Source organism: Oryctolagus cuniculus, chromosome 11 (genome assembly GCF_964237555.1).
Source record: "Oryctolagus cuniculus chromosome 11, mOryCun1.1, whole genome shotgun sequence".
NCBI lineage: Eukaryota > Metazoa > Chordata > Mammalia > Lagomorpha > Leporidae > Oryctolagus > Oryctolagus cuniculus.
Genome location: NC_091442.1, coordinates 18,309,567 through 18,331,949, shown reverse-complemented (window position 1 = coordinate 18,331,949; position 22,383 = coordinate 18,309,567).

Genomic DNA, 22,383 nt, shown 5'->3' with positions numbered 1-22,383 from the left:
ATAGGACTAACATTTTTGAAAAATACCATCTTTCCAATCAGATATGTGGTTGTCTTCCCATGCATTCTTCCTTTTTTATGCTCCTCAAAATATGCAGGTATTTTAATTACTTTACATTTTATAATAGAAAGTTTTGAATATGCAAAAATGTCAAAAGAACTTTATAGTAAACATATATATAGATTCCACTATTAAAACTTTACTTGCTGGGGCCAGCATTATGGTATAGAGGGTAAAGCCACCACTTGCAATACCAGCATCCCCTGTGGGCACTGGTTTGAGTCCCGGCTGCTCCACCTCTGATCCAACTCCCTGCTAAAGCACCTGGGAAATCAGCAGAGGATGGCCCAGGGCTTGGGAACCTATACCCACGTGGGAGATCCAGAGGAAGCTCCTGGCTGCTGACTTCAGCCTGGCCCAGTCCTGACCTTTGCAGCGATTTGGGGAGTGAACCAGTATATGGAAAACTTTCTCTCTGCCTCTCTGTAACTCTGTAACTCTGCCTTTCAAATAAATAATTAAATCTTTTAAAAAACAAAAAGATTGCTTTGCTTGCTTCCTCCTCATTTACCTGTCCATTTATCCACTCATCGATTCATCTTGATTTTGGGGGTGCACTTAAACTTGATTTCATATACATCAGTACACATCCCCCATAAATATTTCAGAATACATATCATTAACTAGAGTTCCATATTTGTTTACAGCTTTTTTTTTCAGTGATAAAATTTACATAGGGTGAAAGACACAAATCCTTTTTTATTCCCAGATTTATTTATTTATTTGAAAGGCAGAGTTACAGAGAGGCAGAATTAGAGGCAGAAATAGAGGTCTTTCATCTGCTGGTTCACTCTCCAGATGGCCACAATGACCATAGCTGCACCAATCCAAAGCCAGGAACCAGGAGCTTCCTCCGGGTCTCCCATGCAGGTACAGGGGCCCAACAACTTGGGCCATCTTCCACTGCCTTCCCAGGTCACAGCAGAGAGATGGATTAGAAGTGGAACAGCCGGGACTTGAACCAGCACCCATCTGGGATGCTGACACTGCAGGCAGAGGCTTTACTGGCTATGCTACAGCACTGGCCCCAAGGCACAAATCTTAACTGAGTTTGTTGAGTTTTTACAAATGCATACATCGATGTTCCCAAACCTCTACTGGGAGACAAACATTGCATCATTGCAGAAAATTTCTCATACCTCTTCCCTGTCAATGCTCATCACCTTCTCAATCACTATTCTGATTTTATTCACCATGATTAATTTTTCCTGTTTTAGATATATACAAATGGAGTAGGTTCTCTTGTGAATGGCTTCTTGCACATGCCAAAATATTTTCAGATTCATCCATGTTTCCTCGTGGTCAGTAATTTGTTCCTTTTTATTCTAGAGTAGTGCTCCATTGCTTAGATGTACTATAATTAGTTTGTTTGTCTTCCTGTGGATGGACACACAGGCAGTTTCCTGTTTTTTGCTATTACTAGTGATGTCCTACTAGGGCCAGTCTTGTACACACACTTTTGTAAACACATAGTTCCAGTTTTCTTGGATGAGCACTTGAGAGTGAAACTGCACAGTCAGAGGTTATATATGTCTTCAGATTTAGGTAAAATTGCCAAACTCTTATCAAATTCTTACCACAAAGGATGAGAGTTCCAGTTGCTCCACATTTTAATAACATTTGGGATTCATAGTCATTGTAATTTTAGATATCTTGAAGGGTGTTGAAGGATATTGGATTGCAGTTTGAATCACACTGATACTTGATAATATTAATTAAGCATTTTAGTTGAAGGATTGTAGTTTGAATCAGACTGATACTTGATATTAAGCATTTTTGTATGTGTTCATTGTCCAGTTATATATTGCCTTTTGTGAAATGCCTGTCCAATTCTTTTGCCCATTTTATTGGGTTTTTACCTTTTTATTGTTACATTGTAGGAGTCTTCCTATACTCTGAATGTGATACATTGTCAGATAATTGTTTTACTATTATTATTCACCCAGTTTGTGGATGTTCTACTCATTTTCTTAATGGTACCTGTCTTTGAACAGAAATCTTCACAGTATGATGAAGTCTAATTTATCACTTTTTTTCTTTATGTGTTATATCTGAGAAACTTTGCTTTTCCCTACATCATGAAAATAGTCTCCCATGTTTTCTGCCGACAGCATTATGGCTTGTGTATTATATGAAACAGGAGTTAAACTCCTTTCCCAGGATGATTCTAGCATGATTAACTCAAAGACTTTCCTTTCTGCCTTGAGTTGCTTTGTTGCCTGTCAAAACTTAGTTGATTGGTTGAGTCTATTTTGAGCTTTCTGTTCCATTCCCTTAATCAGTTTGATTTTTATGCCAGTACCAAAACTTTCTTTGTTATTGTTTCCAAGTGAGTCTTGAAGTCATTTGAAGCTCCAACTTCCCTCTTCTTTATCAAGATTGCTTTTGATATTTCAGTTGCTTTGCATTTCTATATGAATGTTACAGTCACTTCTTCAATTTCTACAAAAGGCCTCTTGGAATTTTTATTGCAATTATATTGAATCTATTTGTCAATTGTGGGAGATTTAACTTCTTAACAACACTCTATCTTCATGCCTGTAAATGCTTATTGATTTTGGTCTTCTTTAATTACTCTCAGCAAGGTTGCATTGTTTTTCATTATAGGGGTCTTACACATTCTATTAGTTTTAATCAATATCTTTTGTTTTTCTTTTTGGGGTTCCACAAAGAGATTTTTAATTTTTATTATTTATTTTATTTGAAAGGCAGAAAGAGAGCTCTCATTCACTGGTTTACTCCTCAAATGCTCACAATGGCCACAGCAGAGTCAGGCCAAGATCAGGAGCCAGCAACTCAATCTAGGCCTCATGTGGGTGGCAGGGACTCAGCTACTTAAGCCATTACCTGCTATGTCCCAGCATGCTCATTAGCAGCCAACTGGAATTGGGAGTGCATCCAGGACCCAAATCCAGGCACTTCAACATGGGATGCAGGTGACACAAGCAGCATTTTTTTTTTTAAGATTTATTTATTCACTTTGAAAGACAGAATTACACAGAGAGAGAAGGAGAAGCAGGGAGGGAGGGAGGGAGGGAGGAAGGGAGGTTGGTCTTCCATTGGCTGGTTCACTCCCTAGTTGGCCTCAACGGCCGGAGCTGCACTGATCTGAAGCCAGGAGCCAGGAGTCAGGAGCTTCCTCTGGGTCTTCCACGCGGGTGCAGGGGCCCAAGGGCTTGGACCATCTTCCACTGCTTTCCCAGGCGATAGCAGAGAGCTGGATGGGAATTGGAGCAGCCGGGTCTCGAACCAGCACCCGTATGGGATGCTGGCAGCGGTTTTACCTGCTATGCCACAGTGCCGGCCCCCACTAGCAGCATCTTAACTACTAGGTCAAACACTCATCTTAGCAGATGAATTTTTAAATGTTACTTTGCAAACATTTGTCACAAGTATATAAAGTTTATTTTTCACATTAACTCTGAGTCCTAAGAGTATGCTAGGTCCACTTATTCGTTTTAGTAGTTGTTTGGTAGATTACCTAGGAGTCTCCACATTAGCAATTATGACACCCACAAAGACATGCAAATTAACTTTTGTTTTCCCTGTAAGTATGCATTTTGTTTAATTTTTATTTTTGTTTTGTCCTTTTTTGCAGTGGCTCTGACCCCATTGAAATGCTGGCCAGGATGGTGAGGAGGACATTCTAACATTGCTTCCAACCTCATTAAGAAAGTGTTTAATATTCCAGCATTATTGATACGCTGCTCACTATAGCTTCTCACAAAATTGCCTGTATCAGATTGAGAAATCTGTCAATCAATCAATCAATCAATGCCATGAAATGAGTGAAAAAGCTTCCACTGCCTCTACTTTATGCAAAAAATTGTATAAGAACAATGTTAGGGGCCGGCTCCATGGCGCAGCAGGTAGGGCTGCCACCCGCAGTGCCGGCATCCCATGTGGGCACCAGTTCAAGTCCTGACTGCTGCATCTCTGATCTGGCTCTCTGCTGCGGCCTGGGAAGGCAGTGGACAATGGCCCAAGTCCTTGGGCCCCTGCACCTGCGTGGGAAGACACAGAGGAAGCTCCTGGCTCCTGGCTTTGGATCAGCACAGCTCTGGCCATTGCAGCCATCTGGGGACTGAACCAGTGGATAGAAGACCTCTCTCTCTGCCTCTGCTTCTCTCTCTATGTAACTCTACTTTCAAATAAATAAATAAATATTTTTTTAAAAAAAAGGAACAATGTTATTCCTTCCTTCCTTCAATACAGAGAGATCTGAGGCTTGCTTTGCGGTGTAGCAAGTAAAGCTGCCACCTGCAATACCAGCATCCTATATGGGCTCCAGTTGAAGCCTCAGTTCCTCCACTTCTAATCTAGCTCCCTCCTAACTGCTTGAAAAGTACTAGAAGATGGCCCATGTGCTGGAGCCCCTGCCACCTGTGTGAGAGACCTGAAGAAGCTCCTGACTCCTGGCTTCAGCCCAGCCCAGTGCTGGCTTGCTTTAACAATCTGGGAAGTGAACCAGCAGTGGAAGATCTCTCCCTCTCTCTATGTAACTCTGACTTTCAAATAAAATAAATAAACCTAGGGGCCGGTGCTGTAGTATAGTGAGTAAAGCCTCCAACTGCAATGCCAGCATCCCATACAGCGCCAGTTCATATCCCAGCTGCTCCTCTTCTGCTCCAGCTCTCTGCTTATGGCCTTGGAAAGCAGTGGAAGATGGCCCAGTGCTTGGGGCCCTGCACCTACAGGGAGACCTGGAAGAAGCTCCTGGCTCCTGGCTTCAGATTGGCTCAGCTCCAGCTGTTGCAGCCATTTGGGGAGTGAAACAGAGGACGGAAGACCCCTCTCTCCATATCTCCCTCTCACTGTCTGTAATTCTACATCTCAACTAAATAAATCTTTTTAAAAAAATATTTAAAATAATAATGATAATAATATGGAGAGATTCACCAGTGAAAATATCTGGGCCTGAAACTTTGAGGGAACATTTTAACTTTTCCTTTGACCCTACATGTACACAGAGAATTTGATATTTACTTGTATTTTGGGGCAAAAAATTTATTTTAAACTCCATTTTGTTTTCAGTGACTTATCCAACAGAGCCCTTCCCTGCTGAGGTGGAATCTCCTCCACATCCTGCATTCAAAACCAACAAAATATGAGGAAAGCTGCAGTCTCCACCCAGCCCTGTTACTCACTCTGTCCTTCCTTCTGTCAGTTACACAACTTTGGGATCATTCTTCCCAGGATCAGGGTGTTTTGGCCCCAACTTTCTAATATTTAATGTGATCTCCAGGGGCCAGTGCTGTTTGTGCAGTGAGTAAAGTCACCTCCTGTGGCACCAGCATCCCAAACGGGCACTGGTTCAAGTCCCGGCTGCTCCTCTTGAGATCCAGCTCCCTACTAATGCACCTCAAAAAGCAGCAGAGAATGGTCCAGGTCCTTGGGTCCCTGCACCCACATGGGAGACCCAGAAGAAGCTCCTGGCTCTTGGCTTTAATCAGCCCAGCTCTGGCCATTGCGGCTATTTGGGGAATGAACCAGCAGATGGAAGATTCTTTCTCTCTAACTCTGCCTTCCAAATAAGTAAATACATCTTTTTAAAAATGTAATCTCCAAAGACTATATTGAAGATGGCAAGACTTGGCTGCTGTGAAAAGCAGTTCTCACAGACTTGAGAGACAGCCATCCAATTTTTACCTGCTGCAAATGCTTATCTCCACGCCAGCAGAGAGAGAGGGAGAGGGAGAGCAAGCTCCACTTTCATGATGGTGGATGTACCATTTCTATGTCTTCATTAGAGAGGTTAATTGAAAATTGAGAGAGACTGTGTCAGGGGCAGCTACAGTTAGCCATTTTTTTTTTATTTTTTATTTTTTTTTTATTTTTTGACAGGCAGAGTGGACAGTGAGAGAGAGAGACAGAGAGAAAGGTCTTCCTTTGCCATTGGTTCACCCTCCAATGGCCACCACCGCGCTGATCCGATGCCAGGAGCCAGGTACTTATCCTGGTCTCCCATGGGGTGCAGGGCCCAAGGACTTGGGCCATCCTCCACTGCACTCCCAGGCCACAGCAGAGAGTTGGCCTGGAAGAGGGGCAACCGGGACAGAATCCAGTGCCCCGACCGGGACTAGAACCCGGTGTGCTGGCGCCGCAAGGCGGAGGATTAGCCTAGTGAGCCGCAGCGCCGGCCTACAGTTAGCCATTTTGAACTAGAATTTATCCAGCTGATTTCATTGAAAAGCTACAATGCTTTACCCTTCAGACACACCGCTGTCTAGCACCAAGGCAGGACTGGAACATGGCACACACTCAGCACATAGTGGTTCATTTTTGCCTTCTGCTGACAGTCTCCCTCAGTGATTTCCTACGTATACTCACCTGCCTGACGGCTCTCTTGAGGAAAAACTGCCTATGTGTCCACCATACACATGGAAACCAGATGATGCTGTCCTCACCTGGGTTCAGAAAGGAAACGGTCCCTTCAGAAGCCAGAAAGAGTTGACAGCGGCACTCCTGGTTACCACAAACTTTTCATAAGATCCTGGAAATACCATTCCACCTGAACCCACTAGGCTCCTCCTGGCTCAGGTGCCTCATCCAGCAGCAAATTAAATCTTGAATGTGAAATGTCATTGAAGGATAGAAAAGCTTTGTCCCTTAACTGCAGCAAATAATGCACACAGAGCTATAAACTTACTTACAGACAGTATGGTTTTAAAGGGTGGTTTCCAGGAAGCTGGAATCAGAAGGCAGAGTGGGCATCAAATCCAGGCCTTCTGAAACAGGATATGGGGTCCCAAATGGAGTCTTAACTGCCACACCAAATATCTGTCCCTGCAACCATTTATTAAGAGTCACATCACACCTGAGAGACATACATTTCATAGTTATCAAAATGCCAGCAAATTCCTTCCGTTTCCAGGATACATAGAAAACACTGACAAATGGAATTCTGCAAGGGGACAGCCTACTTGGTTTAATTCATTTTTGGCCCCAGAATCTTCTCTAAATTAATTAGGCCCAACCAATATAGGTATTCAAACGCCGTGGTGCAAGCTGAATCAGAGCAAAATTTGCCACAATTGATCAGATCCAGGAAACGATCAACTTCTCCAGGGCCAGGGATATTTCCTAAAACAGTGTTTTCTTACGGGAAAAGTAAGACAACAGTGGGGCTCCAAGAACCCTTGGTTTACGTCCTTTTGGGAAACCACACCAATGAGTATGATCTCTGTGAGAGCAAAAGAACTACTTTTCTAAGCTTATTTAGTTTTTCAATTTTATTTATTTGAAAGGCAAAGTGAGAGGGAAAAGTAGAAAGGGAGAGAGAGAGAAATCTATCGGCTGGCTCACTCCTCAAATGCCCACAACCACTGGGTCTAGACCAGGCTGAAGCCAAGGAGCCAGCAACTCCACCTGGGGTGACAGGGACCCAATTACTTGGGCCATTAGCTGCTGCTTCCCAGGGTGCTCACTAGCGGGAGGCTGTGTCCAAAGCAGAGTAGCCAGGACTCAAACCAGGCACTCTGATATGGGATGTGGGCATCCCAAATGGCAGCTTAACCCTCTGTGATCTAATGCCTGCCCCACAAGTAAACTATTATTTCCCCAGTGCAAAAAAAAAAAAATCTAACAAGTAAATGAACCAAGAAGGGAGTGAATGACAGATATAAGCAAGTCCAAGACACAAGTCCAATAGTTCCCTTAGTGATCTATAACTTTGAGCCACTCTCCATAGATCCCAGTTCTTGACCTCAGAGTCTAAGTGGTTTCCAAGTCCTACTTCCATTTTTTTCTCTCTCCCCAGGCTGTACAATTTCTTTCTTTTTACCAGGTCTGAAAGTCCATTTACCTTGCTGACCACAACACGATCATCTTTCTCATCAAGCTGTATTTATCTAGTTCTTTTATCTCACTTAACTGTTTCTCTCTTTTTTGTTGTTGTTTTATTTTACCTTCATTGAGCCCGTTTTGGTTTGCTCTTTTTCCTTAAAAATTTATTTATTTATTTATTTGAAAGGCAGAGTTAGAGAGAGAGAATCTGAGATCTTCTGTCTGCTGGTTCACTCCCCAAATGACCACAACAGCTGAAGCTGGACCTATCCGAAGCCAGGAGCTTTCTCCAGGTCCTCAACATGGATGCAAGGGCTCAAAGACTTGGGCCATCCTTTGCTACTTTCCCAGGCACATTAGCAGAGAGCTGGATTGGAAGTATAGTATCCAGGATTCCAACCGGTGCCCATATGGGATCCCTGCTCCACAGGCAGCAGCTTTACCCACTATGTCACAGTGTCAACCCTGGTTCCTTCTAACTAAATGCAACATAAAACTAGTCCTACACATGCATGCCCACTTACAGATCTCTTCTTTTAGAGTATTTCCCATGCCTGTATCTTTGCCTAATAATTTCTCCCTAGTGATATATAATAATATCTCTTTCTAGGGGGCTGGCGCCGTGGCTCACTTGGTTAATCCTCCGCCTGTGGTGCTGGCATCCCATATAGGCGCTAGGTTTTAGTCTGGGTTGCTCCTCTTCCAGTCCAGCTCTCTGCTGTGACCCAGGAGGGTAGTGAAGGATGGCCTGAGTGCTTGGGCCGCTGCACCCACATGAGAGACCAGGAGGAAGCATCTGGTTCCTGGCTTCGGATCAGCACAGTGCCGACCGTGGCGGCCATTTGGGGAGTGAACCAACGGAAGGAAGACCTTTCTGTCTCTCTCTCTGTCTATAACTCTGTCAAATAAATTTTTTAAAAAAATCCCTTCCTATGTGGGGAAAAAGGGACACTAACCCACTGTTGGTGGGAATGCAAACTGGTCAAGCCACTATGGAAATCAGTCTGGAGATTCCTCAGAAACCTGAATATAACCCTACCGTTCGACCCAGCCATCCCACTCCTTGGAATTTACCCAAAGGAGTTTAAATTGATAAACAAAAAAGCGGTCTGCACCCTAATGTTTATTGCAGCACAATTCACAATAGCCAAGACCTGGAACCAACCTAAATGCCCATCAATGGTAGACTGGATAAAGAAATTATGGGATATGTATTCTTTAGAGTACTATACCGCAGTAAGAAACAACGAAATCCAGTCATTTGCAACAAAATGGAGGAATCTGGAACACATCATGCTGAGTGAAGTAAGCCAGTCCCAAAGGGACAAATACCATATGTTCTCCCTGATCGGTGACAACTGACTGAACACCAAAAAGGAAACCTCCTGAAGTGAAATGGACACTATGAGAAATGGTGACTTGATCAGCATAGCCCTGACTGCTAATGGACAACTTAATACATTATCCCTCATAGTATTTTGTCTGTTCTACTTAATATGACTGGTTTAATTCTGTAATTATCACACAGTTATTCTTAAGTGTTGAAAATTAACTGAAATGTGATCCCTGTTAAACATAAGAGTGGGAATAAGAGAGGGAAGAGATGTATAATTTGGGGCATGCTCGGGCTGACTTGCCCCAATTGGTAGAGTTGGAAACATACCAGGGGATTCCAATTCAATCCCATCAAGGTGGCATGTGCCAATGCCATCTCACTATCCCAAGTGATCAATTTCAGTTCACAATTGATCATAATGAAAGGACTAAGAGTCAAAGGGAGCACATAAACAAGTCTAGTATCTGCTAACACTAACCGATAGAATAAATAAAGGGGAGAGTGATCCAACATGGGAAGTGAGATACTCAGCAGACTCATAGAATGGCGGATGTCCTAAATAGCACTCTGGCCTCAGAATCAGCCCTAAAGGCACTCGGATCTGGCTGAAAAGCCCATGAGAGTATTTCAGGCATGGAAAGCCAAGACACTCTGGCAAAAAGATCTCTGTGAGTGAGATCCCAGTGGAAAGAACAGGTCTTCAAAGAGGGAGGTGCCTTTCTCTGAAGGGAGGAGAGAACCTCCACTTTGACTATGACCGTGTCTAAACAAGATAAGAGTCGGAGAACTCAAGGGGCTTCCATAGCCTTGGAAACTCATAACTGGTGCATAGGGAGATTACTGATGCCATAAACAGGAGTGTCAATTTGTAAAGTCAACAACAGGAGTCACTGTGCACTTACTCTTCATGTAGGATCTCTGTCCTTAACGTGCTGTACACTGAGGCTTAATGCTATAACAAGTACTCAAACAGTATATTTTACTTTGTGTTTCTATGGGGGTGCAAACGATTGAAATCTTTACTTAATGTACACTAAACTGATCTTCTGTAAAAAAAAAAAAAAAAAAGAAAGAAAAAAAAAGAAATTATCAATTCCCAACTTGACTCTCACTGGGATTAAACATGACAATAGGTCTGATCTGATTTCATCATCATTTAAAAAAATCATCTATTATTTTTCACTTTATGTTTCTGTGTGGGAGCAAACTGTTGAAATACTTACTTAAGGTATACTAAGCTGATCTTCTGTATATTAAGATAATCGAAAATGAATCTTGATGTGAATGGAAGGGGAGAGGGAGTGGGAAAGGGGAGGGTTGTGGGTGGGAGGGACGGTATGGGGGGGGAAGCCATTGTAACACATGAGTCGTACTTTGGAAATTTATATTCATTAAATAAAAGATAAAAAAAAATCCCTTCCTGATTATATTGTCTACACATAAAACAGTAAAAGAAAAAGCCTTCTCCTCAGGTCTATAAATACTGCTTATAGATAATAACGAGACCACCCTAGAGTATGAGAGAAACACATGTTTCCCATAAGCCAAATCCAAGATACAGCCATTCTTGTTCTGTGTGATTCTTTCCCCTTGTTCACAGCTGTTGGAACCAATGCTGTCACATGACTCAAATCAGACCAGTTACATTTCTCCCAGGAAATGGAATGTGAACTTCTAGGGCACTCCAAGGGAGTGGGGCAGTGTTCCTCAAGATCCCCATACACCAGTTCCTATCCAGTTCCCAGCAAGTACTCGGACTCCTGCCACCCAAGTGGGAGACCAGGTAGCGTTCCAGACTCCTGGCTTTACCCTGGCCCTGCCCCATTTGGAGAGTGAACCAGCATAGAAGATCGATCTCTCTCTCTCTCTCATTCTTTCTTCCTCTCTAATTCCATCTTTCAAATAAATAAACTTTAAAAAAAATACTCACCTTTGGGCACAGAAACATTCTGAATCTGATGCTAACAGTCTAATGCCAGAGAGAAAAACTAATGGGCAAAAAGCCCAACTTTGAAAGCAACTAACCCAGTTATTAGAATTGCTAATGTCAAAGCAAAGACAAGATTTCCAGGAATGACATTCCCAAGCAGGCTTGAATGCTTTATATGTAATGATCAGGTAGTATCTGAATAAAACAGTGAAATTTTTTCTTAACTGCTGTGCAGAAAGGCAGGGATTATCTATACCTGCACTGTCCAACCTGGTGGCCACTAGCCACATGTAGCTACGAAGCTTTTGAAGTGTGGCTAATGCACGTTAATATGCACTGTAATTGCAAAATACAAACCAGATTCCAAAGACTTGATATGAAAAAGAGTGCAAGATATTTTACTAACAATATCTCATGTAGGTTACATGGTAAAATGATTCTATTTAGATTTATTGGATTAAAAATATTACTAAAATATTACTTTTTAAAATTATTTTAATGTGGCTTTAAGAAAATTTAAAACTATATGAGTGGCTTATAGGATATTTTTACTGGACAACTAGGCTCTAGACAATTAAAATGTGGTATAGTGGGGAAAGCACTTAAGCCACACACACACACAGAGAGAGAGAGAGAGAGAGAGGGAGGGAGGGAAGGAGAGGGAGAGAGGGGGAGAGAGAGAGATCAAAATCTCTGGGTAACCCAAATCCCTTAATATAAAACTACACAGTATTTGCACATAATCTACAAACCCCCTCCCATATACTTTAAATTCTGTCTAGATTATAACACCTACTACAATGCAAATCCCATGTAAATAGTTGTTATACAGCACTGTTTAGAGAATAACCACAAGAATAAAAACTTTGTCTGTACATGCTCAGGACAGATGCATTTTCTCCCAAGTGTTTTCCATCAGCAGTCAGTTGATTCTACAAATATGGGACCAGCAGGCACAGAAGGCTAGCTGTAGTTTGCTAGGTAGCACACATTGAGTGGCTTACACAGTAGGATTATTGTCAAATTCTGGAGGCTGTAAGTCTGAAATCAACACATCAGCAGTCAGTTCCTTCTGAGTCTCTCTCTGCTGGACTTGTAGGTAACCATCTTCTCCCTGGACGTCCCCTGTCCAGGGCTATGTCCCAGCTTTCTGCCTTTATAAGGACACAAGCTGTATCTCAAAAGGGCCCACCCCCATGATCTCATTTTAACTTGATCGTCTCTTTAAAGATCCTACCTCTCAGCCCATAACAGCCTGACAATATATCCTGGTTTTGAAACCTGTGCTCAGTGTTTGTAGCTACATGGACTCCAGCAAGAGACCACCCCTCTCTTTCCATGAGATTTCTTGCCTTCATAATAGGGATTATCTACTCATTTCATGAATATGTTCGAGTACCTTCTATGAATGAAGTTCCCTATGAAGTTCTGGAAACTTGAATCAACAAATTGGAATACACCAGACCTAAAGAGTCAAATAAGAAAAAAAAAATTCAAGGGACAATAGTCTGTGATCAGTGCCACCTGTTGTTGGGATCATTGGAGAGGGCTGTGAGAAAACCACCTGCTGCCTTAGGTTGGGGAGGGAGCAGAGAGGAGTGCACGTCCTACTGTGGTTACCACAAAAGCCCGCATCAGACTCTGCCTCCTTTGAGTCCCAGCTCCACGTGGCTCCATTTCTGATTCCAGCTTCCTGCTAGCATACATCCTGGGATTCAGCAGTGATGGATCAAGTACTTGGGTCCCTAAAATCCATGTGGGAGACTTAGACTGAGTGCTGGGCTCCTGGCTTCCATCTGGCCCTAGCTGGCCCAACCCCAGCTGTTGTGGGCATTTAATGAATGAACCAGCAAATGGAAAATCTGTTTATGTCTGTGTCTCTCATTCTCTTTGCCTGTTTTTCAAATAAATAAACATTTTTGTAAAAAAGAGATCTCTGTCTCTAGAAAGAGCGACACAAATAGGTCAATTCCAATGTCAGTCATTAAAATGAGCCCTGGCTGGGGCCGTGGCTCACTAGGCTAATCCTCTGCCTTGCGGCGCCAGCACACCGGGTTCTACTCCCGGTTGGGGCGCCAGATTCTGTCCTGGTTGCCCCTCTTCCAGGCCAGCTCTCTGCTGTGGCCCAGGAGTGCAGTGGAGGATGGCCCAGGTCCTTGGGCCCTACACCCCATGGGAGACCAGGATAAGTACCTGGCTCCTGCCATCGGATCAGCGCGGTGTGCCGGCCACAGCGTGCCGGCCGCAGCAGCCATTGGAGGGTGAACCAACGGCAAAGGAAGACCTTTCTCTCTGTCTCTCTCTCTCTCATTGTCCACGCTGCCTGTCAAAAAAAAAAAAAAAAAAATGAGCCCTGAACTGGCGCTGTAGCACAGCAGATTAAAGCCCTGGCCTGAAGCACCGGCATCCCGTATGGGCACTGGTTTGAGACTCAGCTGCTCCACTTTCCATCCAGCTCTCTGCTGTGGCCTGGGAAAGCAGAAGAAGATGGCCCAAGTCCTTGGGCCCCTGCACCCACGTGGGAGACTAGGAAGAAGCACCTGGCTCCTGGCTCCAGATCAGTGCAGCTCTGGCTGTTGCGGCCATTTGGGGAGTGAACCAGTGGATGGAAGCCCTCTCTCTCTCTCTGTCTCTCTCTCTCTCTCTCTGTAACTCTGTCTTTCAAATAAATAAAATAAATCTTAAAAATAAATAAAATAAAATAAAATAAAATGAGCCCTGAAGAGAAGTATGAGCCAACTGCTTGCCAGGGCAGAAAAAAGGAGTGCTCTGTTCTGCCTGGGAAAATCCAGGAGGGACAGAAATATAACATCCAGAAAAACAGCATTATGGTACACTAATAATCTGCCCACTTATCTCTAAGCACACTTTCTCCCCTACTTAGTCTTCATTCTTTCTGTTCCTTCACATGTCAATATCATCATAGGGTTTATAATATCAGTGGTTGATCAAAGTTTGCTTTTTTTTTTTTAAAGATAATTAACAAAATGTCTCTCTGCTTCCTAACTCTGTCAGTATCTTCTGTATTTTTAGGCTTGTCACCAAATTTCTCAATGCCACTGTAGGCTTTTTCATACCTGAGCCCTGGAACTTGGGAGAATTTTCCAGACTCCACACCTGACCCTGGTCATTTCAAACCTGGCTCACCTCCATACCTGGGGCCCCACAGGACATGCTCCAGTCATGACACCATCTCTGGTCCCAAATCTTCATGTTACAACCTTCTCACTTCTCAAGTGAGTCGGTGCAGCAGCAGACACCTTGTCTTTGGAAGTGATGTCCACACCAGGATGACTAGCGATGACCTAACTCTATGTGCAACTGACTACAAATCACAAGGTCACACACCTCACTAAGTGTGTCCCCAATACAACTGCAGATCCCCAAGGCCACTCTGACAGCCCAGAGAAATGGAGGGATAACATGAATGCCAAAGAAGAAGAGAGGGTGGCCTTGACACCTATATAACACCTATATAAATAAAATATATATAAATATTTATATTTATATAAACACCTATATATATTTGTTAGATTTTATTTATTTATTTGAGAGTGAGAGAGAAAGAGAGAAAGGTCTTCCACCCAAGGGTTCGGTCCCCAAATGGACACAACGGCTGAAGCTGCGCCCATCCAAAGCCAGGGGTCAGGAGCTTCTTCTGGGTCTCCCATGTGTGTACAGGGGCCCAAGTACTTGGGCCATCTTATGCTGCTTTCCCTGGCCATAGCAGAGAGCTGGATTGAAAAAGGAGCAGCCAGGACACAAAGGGTGCCCATATGGGATGCCAGTGCTATAGGCAGAGGCTTAGCCTGCTAAGCCATGACTTCAGCCCCAGTTTCAATATCTTATGGTTCCAAGTTTTGCGACCAACTGACCGACCCTGGGGACACACCGCTAAGACCTCTGCTAGTTATGGCTCTGAAGCTGGAAATCAGTGGCTGGGCAGTGCAGCTGCCTTGAGAAAGGGGCCCAGTAAGTTAACTCTGGGGGAATGGTGAGATCCAGACTAGGCAGGGCTTTGAAAGTGCAGTGATGAGGGTAGCCTTCCATGCACACAGAGGAGCCACTGCACCTCTGCCTTGCACAAGAGAACATTATGTGGCTTTCGGGGGCTGACTCTGACAGCAATGGAAAGTGTGTAGCGGTTTCCTGCTGTTTGTTTTCATTTATTCCTTTAGCTTACAGTATTTTTTTGATTTGTTCATTTTTTTAAAAGCTTTTAACAGACATAAAATTGTATATATTTATGGAACTATGTGATGTTTTGATACCTGTACACATTGTGTGATGTCCAATCACACCAAGTTAATATACCTCTTTCAGACCTTTGACACTTCTTTATGGTGACAATCCTGTCTTCTGATTTCTTTCTTAATGCGATTCTCACACTCAAGAAACAGATTAAACTTTTTAAAGTTTTTTTTCAACTGGAGACAATTTCACCAAAAAAAATTGTGGACTTTTGAAAAGAGATCAAAAAGTTCCCTTGTTCTACCACACTACCCTGTTTCAGACACTTTTAGTCCATGTTAGTCAATAAAATGATTTCAGAACATAAACTGCAAAGTAAACTTTCTGAGTTCAAACTTCAGCTTCCCCATGTCCTAACTCTGCGACCCTAGGAAAATTATTCAAGTTCCACAACCTCAGTTTCATCATCTATAAAATGGGAAAAACAGAAGCTCCAAGTAGAGCAACTGTGGGGACGGAATGGGCTAACTCACTTCCAGCATAGCATGGTTCCTGATTCGATCAGTGTTAGCCATGGGTGTTATTGTTGTCCGGTCCCTTCTCCAAGCAGATGCATTTTATTGAGTTCTCCCCTCTCTGCTGGATCTCTTTCATTCTTCCCCATCATTACGTCGATGCTGGGAAGTGCCGGGCTAAGCTTTCAACTTGAAGCAGCAAGTTGAATGCATGGCTGCTCAGTTCCCAAGAGGATGTGGGGGAGCTGGGAGGTGTCAGAGATGAGTCACTCGCGGGGACAGAGAAAGAAGGAAACCAGGAGAGACTGGGGTAGTCAGGACTCTCTGGGAGACAAAGAGCCCAACTCAAACACAGTTAAGAACAAAGACGCAATATGGGCTCCTACTCCCCAAGGGAAATGGGAGTGCATGCCTCAGGCACCTGTGGATCCCGAAGTTCAGATGGTGATCTCCCAGTGTCTCCACTTCTCTCCCGGCTTGGCCTGCCTTTCTGTGTTTCTCGCTTGGTCCTCTAACTAACATGAAGCAGAGGGAGATGGGCACTGCTCCAGAAAACTCCAAGCTGACTTCACTGCCGTACAGCAAACCGAGTAAAGAGGGAGGATCCATTTATCACAGCTGCAGGAAGAGCTTGCGTTGGCTTGGAGCATGTGGCCAGGGAAGGTGGGATTCTGTCTCAGGCAACCCCATCAGGAACAGGGGAAGACAGGATGATATTCCCAAGAAAAGGGATAGAGGGATTCAAAAGAGAAAACTAGAGGAAACTTCACTGGGGTTGGCAAAGTCAAGGTCAACCATTGTGTCTTCAACCCTCCCCACACCCCCGCAAGTTCTCAATTTCCCTCTCCAGGCTTGTCTCCCATGCATGGGATGTGGGCTTTGCAGACATCTCAAACCATGGGAGTCTCCCACACAGCCTTCACAGCAAGCTGCCACCTGCTTCCTCCCTCGGGGCAGCCTGGCTCAGGGGCCTGGTCTTTGGCTGCGGCACCGAGTCAGGCACTGGGCGTTCTTGGGCTGGGGAGGTTGCTGAGTCAAAGGGCCGCAGGCCAAGGCCTGGGCTGCTCAGTCCTGCTCCTCACATGGGCGGGACTGAAAGATCTCCAGGCAGTGCAGGGCTGCTGTGCGTGTCCACTAATTGGAGACGGGGATGATGAAATGTTCAGAGGAAATTCAGGTGCCAAATGCCTCTCCTAGAGGTGCATTAAAGTCTCTGGTAATTGCCCAACCCAGAAGCAGGCATCTCTGGGGAGTTTCCCGGCAGGGGCCTCCCTGGATCAACTCCCCAGACTCACGGAGGGAGGGTCCCTCTCCCAGACTCACTCTGCACTGCCTCCGCCCCTTCCACCTGCAGACCCTTGGGCAGCTCTCTCTACCTCTCTGAGCCTCAGTTTCCCTATTACTAAAATAAAAACTATACATTTGTTCTGGAATAAAGAAATAAGATGATGGCTATAGGTCTATATAGGCTTTTCCTGAAGTCAGTTTTGGTAAGTTTTATTTTTCTTAGATGAGTCCCCTTCAAAAATATTTTCAATATTTTGATATAAAATTATTCACATATTCTTTTCTTACTTGTAATATCTGTCCACTGTGTACACAATGAGTCATTTCTAGCTTTTTCAGAGAGTCCGTTCTTGGCTTCTTGATCCTCTCTAATATGTTTTATGTTTAGATTATTAACTTTGGCTCTTATTTTAGTATTCCCTTCCTGTGTTATTGAACCTTTTAAAGGTTAAGTTGGTTATTCTTTTCCTATCTTCTTAAGCTTGTTATAAACATTTAAGGCTATAAATATCACTCCAAGTACCACTTTGGGTGCATTCTATAAGTTTCATTATGTAGAATTTTCACTGCTGTCCAGTTGTAAAACTTTCCTGTAAGATATACTTCATGATTTTTCACTGGAACCATGCGTGATTGAGAAGTGGGTTTTATATTTTGAGGCTACATACACTTTTCAAAGCTGTTTTGCCCAACCACTGCCCTGAAGTCACATCCACTCCGCACCCTCCCTCTCACCTCTCCAGGGTCTACACTCTCCAGTCCCTTGTCCTCTGTCTTCCCTGTAGTTTCAACCAATGGGAAGCACTAGGGAATGCTGGAGGGGAGAAGTAGGGTGTGTCTCCCCCTTTCTGCTTCCTCTGGCATCACTTGCCATGGTGCCTTCTCCCACTGGGCACACACCACCACAATTCTGCCTTTTGAGAACTCTGCGGACTCCAGAGACCTGGCAACAGTGCCTGCTCCCATGCTGTCTGCATCACTAAGGGTTGTAGAAGCTTCTAGCTCTCCTTAAAATCTGAGTTCCATTTCAGTTTCTTCAACCAATCACTTGTATAACTAAACTCCCCTATTAAATTCTCTCTGCCAGAGAGACCTGGAGTGAGTTCCATTTCATCACCAGAACTCAACAAACACAAACCATTTTTATGTATTTTTATATATTATATGTTTTATATATAATTATGTATTTATATATTCATTTTCTATGTGCTCTAGGAGTGCCCTTCCTCCTCCACCTTCCCCTACTTCCCCAAAATGAACAACCCTAATCCACTCGTTCTCAAAATGTGAGCAGCATCAACCCCACTTAGGAAACTGTCAGAAATGCAAATCTTGGGCCCAATTCCAGACTTACCAAATCAGAAACTCTGGGAGAGGGTCACCTGTGTGCTAACGAATCCTACATGTAATTCTGACGCATGTTCAAGTTTGAGAACCACTGCCCTGTGTCATTCACAGCCCACGGGGCCAGGTGCATTTGTTTGTCCTTCACAAACAATTGCAGCATTTGCAGCTGGGTGCCAGCTTCTTTGCAGAAAGCAATTTTCTCAGTCTGTGAGAACCCAAGAAGTTTTAGATAGGCCAAGTACGTCAGCAAGATGCCAGCCACCGATTAATTTCTCAATTGATTAGCTCATTCAGTCACTCTTTCAGGATGTATTGAATTCACAGATAGCCAGTAAACGCATGTCCCTGTCTCGCATATTCAGAAAAGGGGAAGGTAAATTTTCCCCTAATGGGCTTGCTCAGGTGCACACAAAGTTGCCATTGTAAGTTCTGTCTGTATTAGACCATCACCTGGAGATGCACGCACGGATGTGATACCATACAGAAAAAATCTGGAAGATGGAAGCAGAGACAAGCTTGAATCCTGGGGCCACTCGTCTACACTGTGTGAGCCGTGGTGCTGGTCAAGCCCACCTAGAGGACTGTTAGTCCAGAGTGCAGTTGGTGGTTCTTCAAGGAAAGGTTGCCTGACAGTCTCATGCCAATGCTTCCCTGTGTCAAGAAAATAAGAGACTGGGGAAGGAATCACTGAACTCTCTTATCCTGCTTCACATTGAGAATCAGAGAAGGTGTCACTGCTGTCGTCTTCTGAATGAGGCCCTGGAAGGCAGGGCCGGGGAGCGGGGTGTGGTGTGATGAGGAGGCCACGGGGGAGAACATAAAATCACCTGTGGGTCCTCTCCATTCTCGACCCAGGAATGAAATGATGGACAGGTTGGGGCAACCGTTTCAAACTGGAGTGTGTATCAGCATCCTCTGGAGTTTGTTAACATGTCCATGGTTGGGGTCCCCTGCTGGAGTTTTCAGATTTAATAGATCTAGGATTGCCTAAGAGTGTGCATTTTTAACATGTTCCCAGGAGATGCAGATGATGCTGCACCAGGGGCCACACTTTGAGAACCTTTGGGTTAGGATCCTGCCAGATGCTTTAATAGATAAACTGCAAACTGTCAATGAGAGGTGAATTCCCACTCAGCTAACCATCCGATCCTGGTAGGCAAGAGGGAGGCTCTGCTCCTCCCAGTCACTCAGAGACCCAGGCCATGGTCAAGATGTGGCTTCCAGTACCTCACTGAGTGTTGACGTCCTCTCTGCTAGATGAGAGAACAAGTGGAGAAGCTCCACCTTGACCAGAAAGTGATGCATATCACTGACCTGGGAAACACAGTCCTTGGGTGGCCAGTTGACTCTCTAGAATAAGCTACTTCTTCCTAGGCTTGCAGGAGGAGCACAGAATCCTTAGCTTGAGTCAACTGCCACTGTCACATGTGACAAGTCCTCTTCCCTCCCCACATCCTGGGTCTGGCCTCTGGGAAGTGGTGAGACCAGAATCATGGAGCAAAGCACACTACGGAAGTAGTGGGAGAAAGGGGAACAGAATCTTTGGAGAGTTGGAGACCTCTTCCCAGCCCCTCCTTAGACCCCTTCTCAACAGCACAGGTGTGAGCTCACCGAAGTCTCCTCTCTCTTCCCTCACCTCTGCAGGTGCCATGGGATATAACCGAGCCACAGACTGTGGTCAGCTGCAAGAGCCATCCCTGTTCTGTGACCTTGGACCTCTCGTATTTGTTGAGCCCCTACTACGCTCCAGCCCCACGTCAGCTCCCAGTCACTATCAAGGTGGATGAACTGCTCCCATGTCCAGCTGTGCATTAGAATTACCTAGTGAGCTTTAAAAATACACAAAAGTATTTATTTAAAAATATGTTTGCCCTAAATTTCTAAATCACTTGGAGAGCAAAGGAGGCCGGCCTCCAGCACAGAATTCATGCTTAGGCAATTATTAGGAGAAAAGCAAAGTTCAAGAGTTCTGTTGTACAATCCGGTGACTTAGTTAATACCAAAGTATTATATTCTTGAAAATTGCTTACAGAGGAGATTTTAAGCGTTGTTACCATTAAAGCAAATAAAATGATAAATAAGCAAAGTAACGCATGCTAATTAGTTCAATTTAGCCAATCTAAAGTGCACTTTAAAACCACACATTACACTTGACACATGGGGTTTCTGTCAACTAAAATAAATAAATACTTAAGGATATTTTTAAAAGAAAAGAGAAGACACACATTTATAACATATTTCATAAATGATAAAATGGAAAAAAAAAAGATATTGGAAGCCAAAATATGGCTGGTGGGGGGTGTCATGGTGGAGGTGCTGTGAGTCAGTGAGGCTGAGCTAGAACTACATTTCCCAGAATTCCTGTCTCTGCATGGTTCTGACAGCCTGGCTGCCGGGAGTCATATTCTGGTTCCAAAGCTCACCCCTATCCAGCACCCTGGAGGCTCAAGGCCTTTGGAGCTGGTCTGCATGCCACCCTGGCTGAGCTGGGGCAGTGCCCAGGCTGCAGCTTGGCCACTTCCTGCCAGGCTTCCTCCTCCCCCTTCCCCAGCTCCTGGACCAGGGATGTATGAGCCCTGTGACAAAGGTCAGGCTCATCTCAGAAGGCGGGGACTGGGAGTGGACAAGAGACAGAGACACAGGTTCCACGTGTCCCCGCGTATATCCCAGCTCAGCTCTCCAATCTGAGTCTCTTTCATTTTTTTTTTTAATTTATTTGACAGATAGAGTTAGACAGTGAGAGAGAGAGAGACAGAGAGAAAGGTCTTCCTTCCATTGGTTCACCCCCCAAATGGCTGCTACAGCCGGCGCTGCACCGATCCGAAGCCAGGAGCCAGGAGCTTCCTCCTGGTCTCCCATGCCCGTGCAGGGCCCAAGCACTTGGGCCATCCTCCACTGCCCTCCCAGGCCACAGCAGAGAGCTGGACTGGAAGAGGAGCAACCAGGACTAGAACCCGGTGCCCATATGGGATGCCGGCACCACAGGTGGAGGATTAACCAAGAGAGCCACGGCGCTGGCCCCCTGAGTCTCTTTCCTTTCTAACCAAGCACTGATGCAACAGCACCCAGGACTGCCCTACCAGCTCATCCCACCAAACCCACGCAACAAAGCCCTTAATTACGTCACTCTGAGTGGGTTTCGTCTCTGGTTGCACCTTGGCTGATGCAGGCATTCTTCAAGCATTCTCATTTAATTTTCACAACAACCCCCCAAGAACGACCCCAAAAGTCTTATATTAGAGATGAGCAAAGTGAGACTCAAAGAGGCAAAGACCTTCATCCAAAACCCTACGGCCAGCGGGTGGCGTCGGGCCCAGAGGTGAAACCAGGCCCCTCAGACTCTGGAGCTCTCTTCATCACTCTGGTGCTTTGCAAACTTCTGGAGAAGAAACACGGAGTCCCTTTTTTGACAGGCAGAGTGGACAGTGAGAGAGAGAGAGAGAAAAGTCTTCCTTTGCCGTTGGTTCACCCTCCAATGGCCGCCGTGGCTGGCGCGCTGCGGCCGGCACACTGCGCTGATCCGATGGCAGGAGCCAGGTACTTATCCTGGTCTCCCATGGGGTGCAGGGCCCAAGCACTTGGGCCATCCTCCACTGCACTCCGTGGCCACAGCAGAGAGCTGGCCTGGAAGAGGGGCAGCCGGGACAGAATCCAGCGCCCCAACCGGGACTAGAACCCGGTGTGCTGGCACTGCAAGGCAGAGGATTAGCCTAGTGAGCCTCAGCGCCGGCCATGAAACAGGAGTCCCTTAAGATGGTCACCCAGGTTCCCAGCTGACAGACCCTGCCCCCAGGTCCCTGCACCCCAGGCTCACCCACCACTCCAGGGGGCAGGGCCTTCCTTGCACAGTGGCTGCCATCTTCCCTGCCCTTTTGCCCCTTCAGCTCTGGCCAGAGTGTCCCCGTGGGTTAGTGACCCTATTTTTATCCTGA